Source organism: Schistocerca nitens, chromosome 4 (assembly GCF_023898315.1).
Source record: "Schistocerca nitens isolate TAMUIC-IGC-003100 chromosome 4, iqSchNite1.1, whole genome shotgun sequence".
Classification (NCBI taxonomy): domain Eukaryota; kingdom Metazoa; phylum Arthropoda; class Insecta; order Orthoptera; family Acrididae; genus Schistocerca; species Schistocerca nitens.
In genome coordinates this window covers 572,606,582-572,615,484 of record NC_064617.1, presented here as the reverse complement: position 1 = coordinate 572,615,484, position 8,903 = coordinate 572,606,582, and positions in this window count along the sequence as shown.

Below are 8,903 nucleotides of genomic sequence, written 5' to 3'. Positions count from 1 at the left end.
ATATCTAGATTGAGTTTTTGCATTTCCCTTTACAAATGTTCTAGCTTCCCTAACAGGTTCAAGATTCTGACATTTCACGCCACGACTCGTAGAATGTTATCCTTTTCTTGGCTATTGAATCTTTTCCTTATAATCACTTCCCCACTGGCCGTTCCTTCCTGGAGATCCGAATGTGGGAGTACTCCCAAATCTTTTTCAAACGAAGAGATCATCATGACAGTTTGGAGCATATATCGCGTGTTGTTTCCTGCGAAATTAGCTGTGAAATATAGATTTCATTCGCTAGTAGTGCACGTCTGAATTGTACGTAACGGGAATAAAAGTTCAGTGTCTATTGGGAAACGAAACCTAAGCATATCGTTGTCGACTACACACGATTACACGTTGGCTATCTAATTCTCTTTCTCCAACAGCTAGGAAAGGCATTTATGAATTTTAATTGACGTGACGAAAAATTCAATATCTTTCTGGTAGTCGAAACCGTCTCTTATCGTTATTGTTGACGACGAATGAAGGGACGTTTAAAATCTAAATTGTTTTCCACTAACAGTTACGTGTGCTCAAAACTGATCCTAAATAGACACTAAGAATATTTTTGTGCTGGACAACGATTCGAAACCAAACATGCATCTTACATGGAGACATCAAAGAGTTTGGCATCTTGAGTAGCAAAGAACTGATGGAAGGGATGAAATGATGCAAGAGGGAATATCCAAGTTGGACTGCCGGTCCAGAACCAATATATTCGATATCTCAAGCTCAAATAAGTGATGTAATAAGTGTGCTGTTACATTCCATGGGGTCTCGTTTATTAACTAAAGTAAAGCAAGAAGAATAAGGAAGCTTACTGGTGACAGATTTTCTACATGCTGACACTTTCACCTCTGTTGTAGCCGACCTAACCTCGAGTCGATAACGAAAGGACGTCATTCACCTCGTCATCTCAGGTTCAGGCATATAGTTAGTGTTGAGAAAATTTGATACCCCTCTTTCGACTGTGCTTAGCTCACAAGCCGACTAGGTGCTGAATCCAATCCCTGTGTAGCACGAAACTTTACGTCGATCGTTTCAAGTTTGTTACTTGTGAATGCAGTGGCTTTTAACATCCTTCTTTGTTTTAGTTGATAGGAACAATAGTTCCTGGATAGGAGTCCCCGTGAAGTAGAAAAGTATTCGTAATGTAATGTCAAGTTCAAAAATGTTACTGATACTTGTTAAAATGAGGCATGTTACGTCTTCTTATGCCTAGTCATCGATGAAGAGCCGTCCTGTGTTTGAGTCTCAATTACAGTTAAGTCGAAAGATTTTCTTAGATTGCATTGCTTACAGATACTGGATTTTAATCTGTATGCAGAACAAAATAGTTGGTCATGTCTCTTAAAGTTTAAACATATTCACAACTAACTGCTCAGTATTTGTAATGTTGCTTTGTGTTAGATAACAAGGGTGTTAGGTGATTTCCAAAATGCACTTAGATCCACTTGTAATCATGAATACTGTGAAAATGCTCGTTTTGCATTGTTGATGGTGAGGTTTCCACAGTGCACTTGACGCTGTTAATTGTGGTTTTCTAACTGCATTATTCATCAAACAGTTTACGCAAAGTATACTTCGAATGAGCGTCGAACTTTGGGACTCATGTCCTGGAAACATTTCTTAGTTGCAAGAAATTTAGTTTTGAGACAGAATTTTGCCGAGTCGAATGACTGTACCGAAAGTGGATTAGAGAAGCTGCAAGATAGTTACATTGTTTGGGTTGCATGCAAATCAGGTGCAACGCAATTCAGGTCGTTTGTTTATTTTGCAGTATGACGGTGCATAGGAAATTTCGTCGATTAATTTATATGTGCGTCACATTTCGCCAATACCTCATCGTTTGCTATATTAGACAGCGTATACTACACAGTGTATAAGTTTCCTATTAAAAGAGACATCCCAATGTCTCTTCTTCGGAAAGATATTAGATAGGTTCCTCGTTTCCATTAAAAACCACTATTAGAGCAGCACCGTTTTTGCCGTTTATAGGATTTAGACTTTTTGTTAAAAGTATGCTGAAGATATAAAATATGTCTCTCACGGATCTTATGTAAGAGCTCTTCGCTACTGTTTAGAGGCGAGTTTACTCCACTGCATTTCTTAAGACATAACCAGCACCGCCAGCGGGAATAGATATCGATTCAAACCGATATTCAAAATATAATCTGCAGCAACTTTCGTGTTGACAGAACAAGGCGATATGACCAACTGACTTTTCTTCCACAAGGCTGTGCTATAAACTAAGGATCTGCTTAATTTCTTTCGGTAAAATTGAAAAACAAGCTTACTTCTTTGCAGATAATTACACACAATATAAACTCTTTCAATTTTGCAGTACTTTATGCGCTTTGGCAGCCTTATGTGCAGTCTAAGTACTTTCGTTTTAACTTCAGTCACAAAGACATATGACATGCTGCTTCGATGCTTGTGCGAGAACGATCATGAAAACATCTGTCCATCATTAGCTTGTGAAGCAATTATTGTATTGGTTTCACTTGCAAGGTTCGAATTCATTACATCTATCCTTCGTCAAGCTCCTCGGATGTTTGATGCTACCAGTGTTAGAAGCTGATAAAATTTCGTGGGCTCTTTCATCTTTCTATCACCATCTAGCGTAATATTTTGAGAACGATGAACGGCAGCGTGAGACTCCTGATGATACTGGGAGGCACATTGCTGAACTATGTGTAATGTATTACAGGATATCCAGGGGCATGGATACATTGAAAACTATAATCCTTTAAAATTTGTTGCTGATCGTTCTTCAAACATACACGTCCTTAAAATTCCTTCAGACATTTCAATTTTCTGTGCTTCGCAGCAGCGCTTGCAAGTGCGTCAAATAGGATAATATGCGGATACGGCTAATTTCTTATCCTAAAACCGTCCTAAATCGATGATTTACTCCTCGACAGAAAGAGAATTTTTCGCTTAATTAAATAGTTTCAGCGGAAAGTCACGGTATAGGAGTTAATGTACGATATAGTGAAACGCCACAGAAGCTTATAGAAGTTACCTTGAAGGAAACATGATAGAGAAACGAAGCAAAGAATATTTTCAGGAATAAATTTACATGTAAAACGCATTGAGTCCATGCATTCACTTCATGAGTTCACTTGTTTCAGTAAATATCCATCTTTTATAACCAAGAGAACAAAAACAAATTGGAGGAGTGTATACAAATTCACGGAACAATGTCAATATTTTCCCATTTTAGTTAATAACAGAAATGATAAGGTAAATGAGTTCAAATTACAGATGCTATAAGATATGCGCACAGCAGATACAGGGGAAGTGTCGAGTATCAAGTTTCAAAAGTTATGATACTGTTTACATAACTAACGAAGCACAGTGAACGGATTTGTTACAAGGCGTACCCTCGTCGTTGGCGCATGTTAGCCAGGACAAGCCCTGTACACAAATCTCATAGAGATTATTTCGTTGCTGGACCTTAACAGTATAAGCTCACATCGATCTACAATATCGCATCCGTTATTAACCCTGTTACCATGATAAGCATTACCAAGGCTATTCTTCCGGCATTGAGCAAGAGATAGCCCATACGTTAACGCCTCTTCTCCTACACAAAATTTACTGCAGTACACCAACAAGCATCGGAGCTAGAGTTGTGGAGGTCGATGTCAATCTGCTGTATCAAATCTACTTATGGCCTTACAAAATCCAGGCCTCGCTGTCGATGCAGCATTAATACGTGACACACGGCGTTGTTGCAGCTTTTCCTACAGAGCGCCTGATGTACGGTGCCTGTAGAATCCTCGACGAGGATTATTCAAATGAGTCCTCGCGCAGCGCTCACGTAACACCTCCATTCTTTTCTGACAGGTTTCTGTCGAGACATATCTCTTCCGCTCATTAATAGATGTCTTCCGACGCATCTTTTGTTGAACCTCTTCCTCCATAATCATCCGTCATCCGGAAGAGTCATTCTCGGCTACCTGCCTCTGGTTGGGTCTAGAAAATATTAAAGAGGAGTCTTCTTCGTTTCACTGTGCGCTCATAACTAGAAATTTCAGATCACCTCGATTCCAAACTAAAGTAACTGATTTTCATGAGGCTGTAGTGAACTAATAAAAATTTACTGCAACTTTATAACCTACTGTAAATGTAGGAAGCACAATCCATAGATCCGTGGAAGGAAAGAACTATTTAGTGTGATAAAATGGAATGACTAGAAGTTTTGTAAAGTTATAATAAAAAAATTTAAATGAGTTGTATAACAAAAAATATTAAAATATCCTACTGATTTCCGATTTTATTGAACTATCTGTAGATATGTTCAAAAAGACTGCATAAAAGAAAAGTGACGCACCCAAAATACATTGTGCGAAGTCAGTGTAACTTCGTACATGCACATGCCATTGGCGGATATCTAAATTATTGAGCATTGATGGTGAGGACGTAATCATGTGACGTCATGCTCTGTTTCATACAGCTGGTAAACCTATTTGCCATTCTGAAGATGGGCTGTTCCGTAAACGCCTCAATATAAAATTTATGAAGAAGAAGTGATCATAGGAGAACAAAATCTTTCGTGACAGCACTTGTGTATAAAACATTTTCGAACTTGTTGCTCTGTCAATTTAGAGTAAAACCTCGAGCTTTCGACGATTACCATCTTCTTTGTCAGGAGCAACTGGCTGTCTCAACTGCTGCAACTTTGGCCTTATATAAACCATAGACGAATTCGGATTGGTCGACAGTTGGCTAATGCTGTCGCAGATGGTGTCAAGGTCTGCGCTGGTGGCGCCACCGTACTTGTGGCAGCGTAAACACAGCTATGAATGGGCGGGGGCACTACGAATGTAGTGCGGGACAATACGTTGAGAATGTGGGTTTCGCGGGATGCGTACCAGAGATAAACCGCTGCAGTCACACTATCCTCTGTGTCCTCGGTGGCTCAGATGGATAGAGTGTCTGCCATGTAAGCAGGAGATCCCAGGATCGAGTCCCGGTCGGGGCACACATTTTCATCTGTCCCCGCTGACGTATGTCAACTCCTGTAAGCAGCTAAGGGTTTTCATTTCATTGTAATTACAGCTATGAATGTCTCTGCTACCTCTCTGCATCGAGAGCTGGCTTCCATGCACCTCTAAGAATATATCCGCTGTTACGGTGGAAGTTCTTTAGGCACATTCTTATTTCAACAGCCTGTTCAAATTACAGCATCTCAGTATGAACAAGCGTCTTTCTTTCTTTCTTTCGCTTACGCCATAGTCCCGCAGCGATTGCAGAGTCGGCGTGGTTAAAACGGATTTGGCAATGTTAGTTTTAGAGATGGCCGGATACCCTTCCTGCCGCCACCCCGTACCCCCCCCCCCCCCTCCCCGGTCGGAATCAGTGTACCCCAACTGTCTGCGTCTAGTGTAAATCGTGAAATCGTGAAATAGTGCGGACGTGTTTCAAATGTCTGCAACGCTTCTAACTGACGTGGAACTTGGGGACCAGCCCGGTATTCACCTAGCGGGATGTGGAAAACCGCTTAAAACCACATCCAGGCTCGCCGGCACACCGGCCCTCATCGTTAATCCGCCGGGCGGATTCGATCCGGCGCGCATACCCGAGTCCAGGAAGCAGCGCGTTAGCACTCTCGGCTACGCTGGCGGGTTCGGTATGTACAAGCGTGGCAGAATTTTAATTCGTCGAATAGTATTTTGTGTTTGTTCATAAGGCTGTGGTCAGAAACTGCAGATTTCTCCAATTTTCGATTTTTTATATTCCGTTGATGTTCTGCAAGCAGCAGTAACTGTACGGATGGACTGATCGATGTAACCGCTTACGCAGTCACAAGGCATGTTATAAATCCCAAGGTTCTTGACGCCGAGACTGTCCTTAACAAGCCGTAGCACCTCCTACCTCTTCTTCGGAAAACAGGTGTTGTACCTCATTTCCCTAAAACTCTACGTATTTTGCTGTATGTAGTGCCATAGAAAGGAAGGAATACCATGGGTGACTCTTCAAGTGAGAGTTCAAAATTTTCACGTTTCCTTGTCTTGGAGAACGCTGAGTTCATATCATGTGAACCATAGCTATTCTCTCGGAACATTTACGTCGGATGACTAATTTTGGAATCGAAGTGTCCTCGTCAGAGACATTCTCTGTCTCCAATCTATTTAAAACTGCTGTCTTCTGGACAGTTCAGAAGGGGGCGGTTTTAAATACATTGGTGCACAGAGCAAAATCTCTTTCTTATGAGGACCGCTTGGATTCCGAAATTAGCATATGAAATAAGTGTTGATGATAAAACTTTGGCCGCTAAGATATGAATCAGAACGCGTCCGCTTCAATTAAAGACAGTGGACGAGGCGCCTATCCGACTTATATTGTTCAAGAACGTTTGAAAATGGAAACCTTGCTTCTTTCTCTGTCTCGACAGTGAAAAAAACGTTTGGGTGGAGGATGTTGATGTTTTAAAGGAAATGCTCGAGATCTTATACGCCACATGGCCAGGCCGTAAACGTGTCGTCAGTGTTACAATAAAATCAAGATGGACCAAGGGGAGCCAGATTTCATGCATTTTCCTCGTGATGTCTGAGAAATAATTTGGCCACCGTTGGAGACAACGGAGGTCAAAAAATTTCGTCGATCATATCATAAAATTTACCTCCATACAAGACGTAAGTGGTCGTCAAACACGTCGGAACAACTTTATCTTTTCAAGAGGAAAATATACTGCCAGTAGTTTCAGTGCGTCCTACATTAGAAGTTTTGTAAATAGCGAGACCACATCCAGGCTCAATGAAATATCATCTGGGTCAACTATAATCTGTCTGATTTTCTTGATGAAATACTGGAAGTTTTTTATGTGATATCATCGGTCAAGTAAGACAGCAAGTTTATTTAGATACTTGTCTGCCCTTTTGTATGACAACCTCTAGCACTAATAATAGGTCTCAATGGAATTTCATGGTTGCAAGTCGCTGATATTTCTTTGTTTGTTGAGATGTAGTACTGCTGTGGCGAGGTGAATGTGACCTGCCGTCGACATATCGACCCACCCCCTAGTCGAGAGATAAGAGAACTGTAGATAAAAACAGATGGCAGTTGTACAAACAGCGTGCAGTGATATCTAATTTCTACCTTGTATGTGGTGTCCTTTCTTTAACTACCACCAGGTTGATCTTCCGTATGGTATTATTCATTCTTGTTGATCATATGTGATGCTTAACCGGCAGCCACTGTGGCCGAGTGGATCTAGGCGCTTCAGTCCCGAACCGCTCTCCTGCTACGGTCGCAGGTTCGAATCCTGCCTCTGGCATGGATGTGTGTGATGTCCTTAGCTTAGTTAGGTTTAAGTAGTTCTAAGTCTAGGGGACTGATGACCTCAGATGATAGGTCCCGTAGTGCTTAGAGCCATTTGAACCATTTGACACTTAACCACACACAGCAAACTTGAACATGGTCTCCTTACACCGACAGCGTTGCAGAAATGCTAATGCGGAGTATTCTTTGTACTTGAATAGCAAATTGCACTACACTATAGCAAAGAAACGCACAGAACAATGGGTCATGTCCAGAAGCCCCATAAAGTGGGAGAGGGGAAAGAGTACTAAAGTTTACGATATAACCATCAGAAATTAAGAATCTTATCTTCCAGGTGAAAATGCGTCACTAAATCTCATTTACAAAATTTTTTTCGCTCAATACTGTAACAAAGCCTGCATGAGATGATACCAAGTGCTCCAAAACCAAACCTATTATTGGTGTATTCGCCATGTACAGTATAAACTGTGTGTTTGTCTTCCGGATGTGCGCTATTGTGATTTTCTTTTTCTAGATTTAGTATAACATGCTGGCTGTATTATATGCAATGTAAAGTAAATAGAACGCCTGCTTGGGTATAAGAGAGGAATTGAAGGCCCTAATATTGCCAGGTAAAATAAATAACTAACTAAACAGGAAGCCTTCAGACAAAATAACCAACAGGCAGTGTAAGAACGCTGTCAACTTCGCATAGACCCACAATGCAAATACGCTATGTAGCACTACTGCCTGTTCTGTTGCCGGTAAGATACGTTCGGCTGCGCAGGGAGGAAATTCAAAAACAACTCGCACTGGCGGCACTTGTGAAGCGCTGTGTGCAGAAGACACGCACAGGGCAAAACACTGCTCCAGAGTGTACTCTCCAGGGGCAAGCTGCGTTTTTTGCTTTAAAAAAAATAAAGCTGCATTTTGACTAGTAGGGCCGGCCGTCTTACTACCTTTGTCAGACCTTGATTTTCCACACACACCTCTTCCGCAGTATCCACTGTCCCCACCATGCAGCAGAACTGTGCTACGAAGTTGAGACCGCAATTACTTTAGGATCACATGGAGGTGAGGCTGCGTGGAATTCTTTTGTCTGGTTTTTGAAATCATCTTTTATTTATCTTTTTAATTCTCTTTTTATTTATCTTTTATTTATTCATCCTACTTACAGCGTTTGTGAGTGAACTTTGTGTATCAGAGTGAAAATTTGAGTCTCTCTCTCCAGCTCTCTCAATTAGTTCGTTATACAATTCTTCCAGTTCTAATCCTTTCAGACCTGATTTTTTCCTGGAGAATTGAAATGATAATGCTCTGAGGTGATTTTTTGATGATATTAGATGAAAGATTTATACAGAAAAATGTGCCCGTTTTCAAAACATACTTTGTGCACTTGGTTTCATTTAATGGACGAATATAATTACGAAATATTCTCTGTTGTAGTAAATAGTAAAATGATCATTCAATAAATGCCATGAAAAATTATAACAGTATTCAGTTATATTCTGGAATAAAGTGAACCAGCCACATTTGTGTATTATGATGGTCACAAACTGTAGTGCACTGCTACATTGACTTGATAATACACTCCTGGAAATGGAAAA